Genomic DNA, 13581 nt, shown 5'->3' on the forward strand with positions numbered 1-13581 from the left:
TGGTTCACATGGAGATATACAGACGTTTTCATACTAAAAACATTACTAAATTAGAGAACATTGCCCCACCACTGCTTGTCACCTTGCCTTAGTACAATTACCCAGGGTATATAGCTGTTGCATCACAGGCACCCAAATCCAGCACCACAGCTGAGACAGGGCACATTGTAAGTACCTCAGAGTAATCCAGTTAAATACCCTCATCACAAAAGTTATTCAGAAAAGTAACTAAAATTAAGGCAATTAAGGTACGATTCCAAATAGTATTCTTGAGAACCGAGTTCCCACCTACTCATTGTAAATTGAGATGTATCCTTTATTTTCCATTCCACTCACAAGAATGACCTGGAATGTAAAATCCTAAATCTTCAGGGAGTGTCTTCAGAAGAGGAGAAAGCAGATTGAATGGATCCTTGATACATCACTTGCTATTTAACTTGATGGATGTTTACTAGATGAAAAGATTTTATACATTTCACTATAGCCCTGAAGGACTGACCCTGCCACAAATTATGATCCAAAGTAGAGCATTTAATCTCAGAATTTACTTTCCTCCTTGCCAGAAAGAAGGGTTGAGGCTACATATTGCTAAGATCATTTCCAGCACTAATCTATGATTCTGTAACTTGGAATTTCAGTAATGCTGAGAAAACCATAGTAACAGGCTATAGGAGAGTACTTCTTACGCAGCATCATCTCCCCCACTCCACTTTGCTTCTAAGAAATAGTGGGGGGAGAAAAAGCTACTTTTTGGAATGCCTTGCCCCATCTTAAACACTTTGCATGCATTCATTTAATTCTTACCACCACTCTATGCGGTTGTTGCTATGGTTATTCCTATTTGACAGATGAAGAAATGGAAGCACAGAAAGGTAGTAAGTGGCAGAACCAAGATTTGAACCCAGGCAGACTGTTTTCAGACTTTGGGTAATACTATTAGTGGTCAATACTGTATGTGTGAGTATCTGTATACAGGCCAGAATAAGGAACCTCCAGTAGCTCATCAAGAGTGTTATATCCTTTCCTCTACTTTTTTCTTCCCTTTCTATAGACTTTGAGACCAAGGTAAAGGGGTTATGAATACTGACTTGGAACCTTATGGGTTCTTCCAACTCAGGCACAAGAAAGCTTTGCTTTCTTGCAAAGCTGCTTCATTTAAATGTCTAATCCTTGTGTTCTGCTGCACTGCAGGCTTGTGAGTTGAGCCACTGTCTATTTGTCCATCCAGCACATGATAGTCTGTAGCAAATTTTTGTTGAAGGAATTCTGGCTTCTCTTCTCTGCATTCTTCGCGGGGTCATGGTAGACAAAAGTCCTGGAACCTTGTCATATCTAAACTAAATATGTCAGAATAAACATTTACATAACATCTTGGTGAAGCCACAGCATGCATGTCACCAATGAAATGCTCAGGAAAGGCAGAATGCTTGTAGCATTTGTGGTTTGATCTAAATATCGAGAAAAACCACTAGTGTTTATTGAATGCATACTATGTGCCAGACATTTTAATTTATGCTAGGTGCCTTTGCAATCATAGGAATTGCTTTTGGTTCTCTATCCGCAGAGATATGTTAGAGAGGCATGTCTAACATGCCTTGTCCATTAACCATAGGTGGCTATTTAATTTAAATTTGGTTTGATTTAAAATTCACCTCAGTCGCACATTACATGTCAAGTGCTCAAGTGGCTACGGCATTTGATAACGCAGTATAGAACATTTTTGTCTTTGCAGAAAGTTCTATGGGACAGCACTCAGAAGTGGCTTAATGCTAGCCACTAAACCAAGAGAGCTGGTGGACAGGCTGGAAATTAAAGCCTCACTCTATGGACTTTCCATGGACAAAATTCCTGTATCACATAGGCTCTTTCATCCACAAGTAATTACCACGTGACAGTGGATCATGTGTACTAATGTGTCCATTCTCAGTGGGCACTTCAAGGCCCCTCTTGTCACGAGCTCTTTGGGATACCCACAGCCTACACAGATGTACTACAGGGTCTTTTATTTGCATTTTTATTTTCAATTAGGCACAGTTCATCTGTGATATTAACTGTGAGCAGCTGTGTCTATGCAGGCACTATAAAGATAAAAGACCTCATTTTAATTTGAACTCTGGTAAAAGACCCATTAAACAGCCATAATGTTAATTCATAAAAGAATGTAGCAGCTTTTTATTGGATTATTTCCCCACCCTCTTGGTAAATTAACATTTGCAGACATTCAAACAGATGTCTTAAATACACATCGTTATTAACATGAAAATGTGGTATTTTTATAAATTAAAATCAGATTCTGAACTGCTCAGGAAAGATCCTGATTCATAACTCCTTTACAAACAAGAACACTTAGGTCTTACCACCAAACTTCCTCCCACACACTGGGCAGAGGTGAATGCGTTAGTTTGAATTTGAAATGACAGAATTCTTTTTTAACTTCATAAAGTTTGGAGTTTTAAAGAAGAGATTCATTTCAAAGCAGCATTTACATCACCTCCAAACTCCTTTACCTACCTGTTGTACCTTCCTTTAGGAAAGAGTTGAATTACTCTATCAAAGCGATTAATTACAAAATTGATTTCTCAGTCTCCATTTATACCATATTTAAAATCTAAGTAGTTAATTACTTAAGGCAAGAGCTCTAAAGCACCTCTTAAGCCATCTTCATTGTCCGAGAGAAAAAAAAATCCAACTGCTCGTGGTAAATTTAGGTTGAATCTCCAACCCAGCAAAGAGAATTTTGAGGCACTAAAGAAATGTTTAACAAAATTTTGCCTACAGACTCAAGACTTGCTCTAGTATCTATTTATCTGTCATCTGTCTATCATCTATCATCTATCTATCCACACACAATTATATATATGTTACATATTTTTATTATGTATGTTATATATTTTTATTATCTATGTTTTATATTTTTATTATATATATGTATATGTTATTTTTTTTCTGAATTTTCCTCTTTCCAGTGTTCTAATTTCTTATTTGGTCTTTCTTCTATCTGTATGCTTTGTCCTTCTACACAATATTGGAGAATGACCAAAGAGCAACAGGCAAGAACTTAGAAATCCAGCTCCGCCATTCACCTGGGATATAACATGTACGAAGGTTTCTTAAGCCACAGCGAACCTTCGTTTATCTCTTTCCAGAATGAGAAGGCTTACGTCACTGCCTTGCCTACCTCACAAGTGTTTGTTAGAACCAAATGAAATAATGTATTAGGAACCCATTTTGTAAACTGCACAGAGTGAGGTGACTGTTATTAATACAAGTTAGATTTCTCTGATCCTTAAATATTGGTAAATTTATTTAATTCCTAGTCTTTCCAGTGTGACTAGAAAGTATGAATCGATTTTCTGTTTCCATGGGCTGGACTGGGCTGGACTTTCTCCCTAACCTCACAATCCTTCAGAGACAGAACCTGTTAATTCTCTACTAATTCTCTTCTGGACTAATACCAAACACCCAGACTGGGGTGTGATATTTGAAGGACCCCTTTTAGTCCATTTTTAGTTATTTTAATAAAACGTTAACTCTTTTTATCCCTTCCTTTTATTCTTCCACCAGTCGTAATCACAACCCAATTCAATTTAAACATAGTTATATCCCTTTAGTACATATAGCAGGATTTCACAGAGTTAGGTATACAGGAGATCTATGGCCCTTTTGATATATTTTAAGAGATGAAAGAGCTGAATTTAAAAGCATTTCATTTTCAACAACATAAGCTCAAATGATTGTGTTTCAACCTAAAGACAAATTTCATATATTGCGTATTCTGAGCGAGTGTTGCCTTGTTCTGACCTCAAGACAACTAATCCATTTTCCCTGGGTCCCTCAGAATGCCACTGTTGTAAGCTCTATTGAACAATCTAATTCTGAGAAGGTACTTTAAAAATGTAAGCTGCTGTCCTGCCTTCTCCTCTTTTCAGTTTTGTCACTAATTTCCTTGACACCCCCAGCTTCCTCCTGTTTTCCATTAAAGTCCTTACTTTTATTATATAACATTCTAGCATGGGAAAAAGATACCACATGGTTAACCAGAATTCTTTACAAGTCTATCATTATCCTATTCGTTTCCAAGAAATAGTAGTAAAAAGACTGTGTGATAAAAAAGCATATTTGAATTGCCCTTATTTTTATTTTTCTCCCTCACAGAATGCAGGTCAGGCCAGTATGGATCGAACTGTGCTCTGAAGCGTCAGTGTATCCACAGAGCTCACTGTAACTCTCATGTTGGAAGCTGCACTTGCCCCTCAAAGAGAATGGGTCCAACGTGTGAGGAAAATGATTTGGGCGAGCCTCAATAACCAAATACTAGCAGCTTTTCAGTGGGTGAATAGAATGTTGCCAGGGTTCACCCATGGTTCATCATCTTAACTTTGGCAGAGAAATGTACTTACTCAACAACTATCTTCGGCCCAGCTTCGCCTGTTGTGAGGTGAAAAACAGGACGTTTCAACTTTATGGCTTCCAAAGACAAGTTCCATTCTCTAACCTACCCTTCCCAACTGCTTTTTGCTGAAGAACATGCCCAAGAAAAAGAATGTTTTTTCAAGATCCCAATCATAGTAACATTTTGGACTAATAAATAAAACTCTTTTTTTTTTTTTATATGCACAGGCGGTATTTAAATTTGGAATGAAGAACTGCTTCTCAGTTCAGGTTGGACTGCACTGAAATATTCACACCTATTCACCGAAGACCTCAGTGGCTATTAAGTAGCTGGATCCTCTTTAGAAATGTCTAGAATTTCATCTATTTATTCTCAGTATCCTGCTTCACAGTTCAGTCTGCTTCAGATTGTTAATGTATTGTATTTCAAACATGACTTTTGGTGTGGGAGACTATTAAGACGTAGCCACATAAAAATCAGTGTAAAAGTATGATGTGCACACTTATAATGAATCATCAAAATGTTTAGTGGTGTTCTCCCCATCAATGGTCAGCCTACAGGAAAAAAGTCAGTGAGCAAGGCAAGTTCTTAGCCAGCCCTCGGAGACAGATTTCCCATAGAGAAGGGCCTGCTGGGAATTAGGCTTTTAATCCACATTGGTATTCTTCACCCAAATTGCTCATCAACCAGGTAGGTTCCACGGCTGACTATTTGTAAGCATACACCCTCTGATAAGCCCAAGAAAGATTTAACGTTAAATATGATTGTATTTCTTCTTCTCAAGTAGTTTATGAACTAGTAAATCTAAAATGTCAACTACTGGTTAATTCACATTAGAAACAACAATTTTCTTGATTGGAAGTGCTTTTCTCATGTTATCTCTATTTGATTGGGATAAAAATAGAAAAAAAAATCAGACTAGATATTTGACTTAAATGTCTAGAGTAGCTTGTGAATCAAAACTGATTTAGGATAGAATTTACTGAAGGGTTTATTAAAAATACTTGGTGTTATCAATTCAGTATGGTTTCTGATGTTTACTTACATTTCCTATATCTCAGCACATTTAACAAATCTATAGCATACATATAATAGGCCAAACTTAATGTTTTTAAATGCTATCAAGGACTTGATAAATAACACTTTAAGAGATTATTCTTTTTTTAATTTTTTTTAACATTTATTTATTTTTGAGAGTGAGAAAGACAAAGCATGAGCGGGGAGGGGCAGAGAGAGAGGGAGACACAGAATCCGAAGCAGGCTCCAGGCTCTGAGCCATCAGCACAGAGCCTGACACAGGGCTTGAACTTGGGAACACCGACATCATGACCTGAGCTGAAGTCGGATGCCCAACCGACTGAGCCACCCAGGCGCCCCTTAAGAGATTATTCTTAAATTTGGCTTAGTCTTAATAGAGTCATGATGACCTTATCTTTTTTTTTTTCCCTCAAACTACAGTATTTGGAATTAAAGTTTTATGTTTATATTTAATTTCATTTAAACTATTTTTATCAACTCAGTTGAAAACTATGAGCATTCTGAGTACTTGCTCATTTTCTTTACCTTTTTTTTTTTTTTTTAAGTGTCTCTTGGCTATACCTATCTGACCTGCAAAGAGAATAAGATATATAAAAACAACATTCTCTTTTGGGCTGCCATCCACCACTGGACTCCCTTCATTTCAAGACTTAAAAAAACAGTGACTACAGAGAAAAGAAGCAAGAAACCAGATTTCTCTTCCTTACTAGAGATGTTATCTCCTATTAAGACAGGCAAGAAACTCTAGATTTGGCAGGGTAAAAAAGAGTAAGACTTCTTTTGGTTGAATTTGTTTCCTTATGTACTGCTTAACTTTTTATAAATGTGAAACCATGTGTGTAAAATGCTAAGCACAGTTCTTGGCAAATGTCAGGCGGTCCATATATTATCTTCTTTCACCTCCTTTTCCACCCCAAGCTCTAAAACAAATTTTGAGAGTGGGCAAAGTCAAAGCATGTGCTTGTACTTGCACAGTCACATGACCCATTAAACAAATTGAGTTTCACTTTCCTTCTTATACCAGTCAACAGGAAATAATGCAAGTGGCTGTTGCCCCATTTCTTTACAAAAAAAATTGTAGGTTGTCTTTCATATCAAAAAAGAAAACAGAGACATGTTTAAAGTCTGGAATATTTTCATCTTTCTTAAGTCATCTTGAATAATGTTGATTTAGGTGGTACCCTGCAAAAGTTAATAGTCATATGGTAGGTCATCCCTCCTAAAAATAGTCCAGTCCTTCTGCTTGAGAACACTGGCAGATATCTGAAAATCATATCAAACAATACCATTTCATTCACGGACCAATATACAATGAATGATAATCTTAAATAATTGAATAACCAGAAAACTCTAAAATAGAATTTTCTTGCAAACTCATACAACAGAATTTAAAAATTCATTTTTTAATAACTGCCATTTTAGAATGCTTCAAATTAAAAAAATAATATATAATGACCTACATTTTTGAACAAATAAAGTATATTTTTTATATTTATAAGGATTTAACTGAGCTTGCCACATGTAAACAGTTATTCTGGTACAGTGAAGGGTGATTTGGCTTCTAAGAAATAACTTGCACAAAATTACAAGGAGTTCAACTATTGTTTAATGTTTATTTATTTTTGAAGGAGGGAGAGACAGAGTGTGAGTGGGGGCGGGGGCAGAGAGAGAGGGAGACACAGAATCTGAAACAGGCTCCAGGCTCTGAGTTGTCAGCACAGAGCCCGATGCGGGGCTCGAACCCACAAACCGTGAGATCATGACCGGAGCTGAAGTCGGAGGCTCAACGGACTGAGCCACCCAGGCACCCCAAGAGTTCAACTGTTGTTTAAAATGACGCATGATTGGGACACCCGCGTGGCTCAGTTGGTTAAGTGTTTGACTCTTGGTTTCAGCTCAGGTCATGATCCCATGGTTTGTGGGTTCCAGTCCTGCATCAGGCCTATGCTGACTGCGTGGAGCCTGCGTGGGGTTCTTGCTTTCCTTGTCTCTCTGCCCCTCCCCCCTCTCACTCTCAAAATAAATAAATAAACTTAACAAGATAGAATGAAGCATGATTTAGTAGGTATGTCCTCCTCACACTAAAGTCCAACACTGAATTAGAATCATTGTCATGAGGAAGAAATAATTTATATTACGCTTCTTATTTCTCCTCCGTATAGAATCTGCCCTTGGAATTTAGAAATTCTGACCCCAGAAAGAAACTCATCTACCCATTATACCCGTTTACAAAAGTGCCTATGCTGAGATAGTTCAGGCTCTTTCACTTGAAATACAAGATCAGAGTGGGGATTATTATGCTTTTCTGCAATAATATAGCTCAAGTTTAAAGAAAAGTGAGCAGATGTATGGAAGTGTGCTGGCTAATTTGGACTTTCAATCTAACATGCCTGGGATATACCATTTCAGTTTAACACCTAACTTTCCCCCTGCTTTTTCTAACTTCTACACTCATTTATTGAGTTTTCCAGATGAGACAGCTATTTGACACAGGTTAAATTATTTTTAGAGAACTTGGAAATCATTCCAAGAGTTAGTGGCAAGAATGGCATTTCCTTTGTTAGAAATAGCAAAGAAGGTTTGGCTTCTCCTGGGCCTCTTTCACCTTGGTTTCTCCAGGACCTGGTAATACAGATGTAGCAAGAATTTAAAAAAGCATTTTGATGAAGTGAACAAATAATAGCAACTGTCTACACTCGAGGAGTTATGTATGCAATTCAGTTGAAATAACTTTTCATGTTTCTATAATAGAAAAAAAGTCAAAGTAGCTGAGCTTTTAAAATACATTTTGAAGTGATTCCAAAGTTTTGACCGTTTTAGCTAATCATGTGATACTATGTTCTATTTTTCCTGCTTATATTTTATTTGTTCTAAATAAAAGACATAAAATCCAATAGTTAAGGTTCAGGAAATATATTTCAAAGCAGTAGATACCTCTTTTTTATATTCTTACAAATTCATACTCTTCCATCTCTAAATCTTCTGTCAGGAGTGTATGAAACATCAGTTCATCATTCTTCACTTTAATGTTTGTGTGCAAATAGCTCAAATTTCAAAGAATATTGATTAATTTAATGTTTATTTATTTTTGAGAGAGAGAGAGACAAGAGAAGGGGCAGAGAGAGAGGGAGACCGAATCCCAAGCAGGCTCCATGCCATTAACACAGAGCCCAATGCAGGGCTCGAACCCACAAACCGTGAGATCATGACCTGAGCCAAAACTAAGAGTCAGACACTTAATGGACTGAGCCACCCAGGTGCACCAGTATATTAATTAATTTAAATAATGAATATTAACATTTTAATTAATATTCTTCCACTGGATATCTTAAAAATGTAGAGAAAGTTTAATCATAATGCCTCGACTTAAAAAGGACATAAAGATATTGCCCAGCTTTCATGAGACAAATTCTCAATAGCCCATTAGGCAAAAAGATTCATGTAAAGATTTGAATATTAAGTGCTTAAGTGTTGACAATATTGGTCTCTTGAAATGTAGAGTATTGGTTTGTGAATAAAATTCCATATGTAGGATTTGGATGGATATAGTAGCAAATGATTAACACGAATAATGAAGTTGTGACTTATTAGTTATCTAAATGCTCAACTGGTGACATTTTGAATCATTTACTAACTGAGAAGTACTTTCATTAGTGTCAGTTTTTAAACATTGCCTAAAAAGCAACTTTCTGTGCTTTAACTCTATCTTGAACTTCCTAACTCACTCAAAAGAATTTATTAAGTGTCTGCAACACTAGATACTGTTAGAGGCATGAAAAAACCAGTAGTGAACGAGATGGATGTGGTCCCTGCCTTCATAAACTTACAGTCTAGTAGGTGACATTAGCCAAAGAGACCAATGTTTTTCAACATTCTTAGCTTTGCAATGAGTTTTATAGTTCATCAATCCTTTTATGGTTCACTAATCCTTCTCTAAGTCTATTTCTCACAAATTTGTTAATTCTCCTTTATTAATACATGCTTTGATAAGTCAGATGTATTCCACCTAACCTTAAAAATCCACACAGCAGATTTTACTCTTAATGCCACTACAGGAAATGAAATATTTTTTTAAAAAACTTGTGAAATGCCATTTTACATTTTTAGAACACTGTATTATTTTTTGCCATGTAAAATGGAAGCCTCCTTTCAAATCTGTTAGTGCAACTATAACACCACGGGGATTTAGGGAGTGGAAGCACAAGGAAGAAAAAAGAGTACTTCCCTTATTCTGACAACTGTCGTATAGTTCACCATCCACCACCGTCTTCTCTTTTGGCCAGGACAGTGTTTCCTGGTGATAGAGGAGGTTTTTTAGGTGGTTTTTCTTTTAAGAATCTGCTTTTATTACAAGGCAAGTCATTCTCTCAAGCATTAAAAAATATCTTGCTCTTTAATAGTGCCTTAAAACAAGATTAAATTATTCATTTATTTTTTAAATTGTTGCAAAATACACACGATATGAAATTTACCATCACCGTTTTTCAGTATCCAGGTCAGTGTCATTAAGTACATTCGCGCTGTTTTGCTCTAATCATTAAGGATTATTTCTTTTAATATCAGAAGAATTACCTGATGCCATTTGAGTAACAGGTACAGTCCCCAGTACCACAGCTATGGTATAGAGGCTCCCAAGGCCCTGGGGCCTTAATGCAACATTTTCCAGTGAGTATCCCATGGAATGCAAATTCATAGGATTTAGGAAGGAGAAAAGAGGGAAGAGAGAGAATTCCTTGGGTCTTAGAGTAAAAAACAACACCAACAACGAGGAAATTCTGTGCTAAACAAATAAATAGCAGATTGCACTGCCATACTTATTAAGAACTCTAATATTCAATTGTGATTTGTGAATTTTCAGTAGGAAGGCATAGTATGCAAAAAAATTCCAAATTGTTTAACTAGGAGTCCCTTTTTTCAGGGGCGTTTTGAAAAACTAGTATCCCAAGGAACACCTTTGGTAAAAAATGGGAATAAATACATAATTGAGTGATCCCTCGGAAACATCCATGATCTGATACCATGATCACACATTTTTATGGTGTTTCTAGTAATTGCCTGAGAGAATTCTGAGCAAGGCCTGTATTACTTTATAGCTTCTCATGGATTTGCTATGAGCCAGTGTTTCTTGAATGGAACTTGGGAAATGCAAAGTAGAATGTTGATAAAGCTCTTTTGAAGAGTTCTGCCTTTCTTGCTTATCTGATTAGTATGTGAAGTTGAGTCACTTTTAAACATTAAGGACAATTAGGAAGAGGTGAAATAAATTGTATTCTTTTTAAATGAAATATTATAAAACTTTTATAGGAATATGTATGAGAAAATAAAAGACCAAAGTTTTACTAACATCTGGGCATTTTATAGTAGTTTTACATACCATATCTTGAATAACCCCTGGGGATTATTTAAATGATTTAAAAATTCCAAAGAGAATGTTTAGTAGCATACTGGAATGAATATAATTCCTTTTTGAGAATCACTAAATGGTTACATAAGTCCTCGTCATATCATGATTGAAGTGTATAAATTCTAATACTACAGTTATTATGATCTAAGTATTATTTGCTAATGATCCTTATATCATTTATTAAGTGCTTAACATAAATTAGCCCCAGCTCTACGTGCACACACACACACACACACACACACACACACACAGGCCTATTTATGTTTTTGGTAAAAGGTTGTGGGGAATTTCCTTTTGAATTATATATGTAAGACAGTTTTGGTTAAAACTCTTTAAAATTCCACATTATTACAAATGAATGTACAGTGTGGCATTCAGAAAAACCATCTTTCTCTCTAACAAAAGCCTCCAGTACTACATGACTTTGATATATATATTTACATTTTAAATTAATAAATAGTGATACGAATCAGTTCACATAGGATCAGGCAAAAATAACCTTCTATTCATAATTTGAGATATTATAACCTAGCTATATTACATGTCAGAAAACCAAGCAAAACAAGGGGGCAACACTTAAACAGAGTATAGAATCTTGCATTACTTGGAATCACAGAAGCACAAAATTGGAAAATACCTTAAAGCCCCTCTAGTCTTTAAGTTTTATAGACAAGGAAACTGAGGCTCAGAGAATTCGGTCCCACAGTGAATAATACATCACAGAACCAAGACTCTCTTGTCCTATATCCTTCGTGTTTTGCTTTTTGGTTGTTACCTTTTCTGAGACACGTGAGAAATTCCTTTAGCTAGAAGGGTCAGTGAACTTTGCTTTACAGAAATCCCTTTGAATTCTAGCTGTAATACCATAGAACTTTCAAACTTACAGTGCCCCCCTTTTTTTGGATATTCACACTGATTCTGGAAGCAGTAGTTAGATACAAATATAAGGAATGGAAGCCAATAACAGGTCCATGGTCCTGGTGATTTCACGGTGTTCCAAGAAAAATAATCTGAATTTTAAAGGTTTTTATATCTTCTTTACCATATATTATCCAAATTTATTTTGAAAGACTGTTTAGCCTACATATTTTAACAATATTTTATTTTGCCATTGCTATCACTTTCTATAATGAATAATAAGCACAATTCCTATATTTAAGCCACATATACATGAATTCTTCATTTAAGTTTATCATATAAGTGCCAAAGAAACCTCTAAAAAGTATTTTTGGTTGCTACACCACTTGTAACCATAAGGAAAAGTTGCATTAATGTGTTTTTCCCCCATTAGTGTGAAAGCACTTGGGATTAAAAACCCCAGAGATATCGGGGTGCCTGGGTGGCTCAGTCAGTTAACCATCTGACTTTGGCTCAGGTCATGGTCTCGTGGTCCATGAGTTCAAGCTCCGCGTTGAGCTCTGTGCTGACAGCTCAGAGCCTGGATCCTGCTTCGGAGTCTGTGTCTCCCTCTCTCTCTGCCCTCCCCCGTTCATGCTCTGTCTCTCTCTGTCTCAAAAATAAATAAACGTTAAAAAAAATAAAAAAAAAAACAACCCAGAGATATCAATGCATCAATTCTATATACATTTAATTAACCAAGTGTACTGTCTGATACTCAAGAATTCAAAGAAATTTAGAATATACATATATATGCATATATATATACATATATACGCATATATGTATATATATATATATACATATATATGCATATATATATACATATACTTCTAAGGCAATGCTTATCAACATTGATCAGGAAGCAGAACAAGTGAATATCATGGTACTCAAAATGATATATGGATTAGTGAAATATTCAATCATACTACATGAGCTGGAATCAGAACTATTTAGAAAACTATAACTTCTATTATAGGTATATAAAACAGAAATCTTAAACATGGGAATATATGACACCAAAAATATATTAACTATTCTATTAGGCACAATCACCTTTCTCAGAAATTCCATCAATACATATTTTATGATACTTGGGGACATTCATTTTGTCAGACTCAACAATTCTTGGACATCAGTTTTTTAAAAGAGAACTGTTATTGATCAAAATGTTAAAGAAAATCCAATCAAATGTGAACTTGGTAAATGACTGGCCATATTCAACTAAACAGTGGAACCCTTCTCCACATTTTCAGCACACCATTGTAGAGTTTGAGAACTGTTGTCTCCAAGTCTATATTATAGTTTACTGATCAATTATTTAAATAATAGGTAAATACAGTGACTGTATTTCAGTCTATAAATGTATAATTTTTAAAAATAGAGAACCTAAAACTTTATTCAATAATATACTTTTTAAAACAAACTTGGGTATATAAAAATCATGCCTCTTTTAAATAAACACTTTATGATATTTTTGTGATACTGTATGTTAAGAGTCACAAGCATCTTTGGGTGCCTGGGTGGCTCAGTGGGTTGGGTCCAGATCTTGACTTCAGGTCGGGTCATGATCTCACAGCTAGTGGGTTCAAGCCCCCCCTCATTTGATTTGACAATGTCAGTTGTCAGTTCCCTGGAAGGTATGATGTCTTTTCCACTCTGATTATTTGAAAGTATTTGTTGTGACAAATTAATCTTTTTGAAAGACTTTTCCTTTCTCCTTTATCTCCTTGGTCTAGTCTTGCATTTATAGGTATTTTTCTCTTGGATATTTTATCCTGATTTCTTTTTTTTTTCTTTCTTTGTAAACAATAGTATGTTATCTTTCCTAACTCACAGGGTTGGTGTC

General features: G+C 35.7%; 1 long non-coding RNA gene across 7 annotated transcripts in view; it reads left to right on the top strand.

The window, feature by feature from the left end:
• LOC131512135 (uncharacterized) overlaps window positions 1-13581 on the top strand; it is a 67710-nt gene that overhangs the window by 6037 nt on the left and 48092 nt on the right. The window contains exons 4-5 of one of the 7 annotated variants that reach the window (XR_009261979.1): window positions 4156-5083; window positions 5977-7442. The exons of the other annotated variants lie outside the window; for them this stretch is intronic. This is a non-coding gene — a long non-coding RNA (uncharacterized LOC131512135). Of the gene's footprint in view, window positions 1-4155; window positions 5084-5976; window positions 7443-13581 lie in introns of those variants that run through there. 7 annotated transcript variants of the gene reach the window in all.

The sequence above is a fragment of the Neofelis nebulosa genome, chromosome 5, assembly GCF_028018385.1.
Source record: "Neofelis nebulosa isolate mNeoNeb1 chromosome 5, mNeoNeb1.pri, whole genome shotgun sequence".
In the NCBI taxonomy this organism is placed as follows: Eukaryota; Metazoa; Chordata; class Mammalia; order Carnivora; family Felidae; genus Neofelis; species Neofelis nebulosa.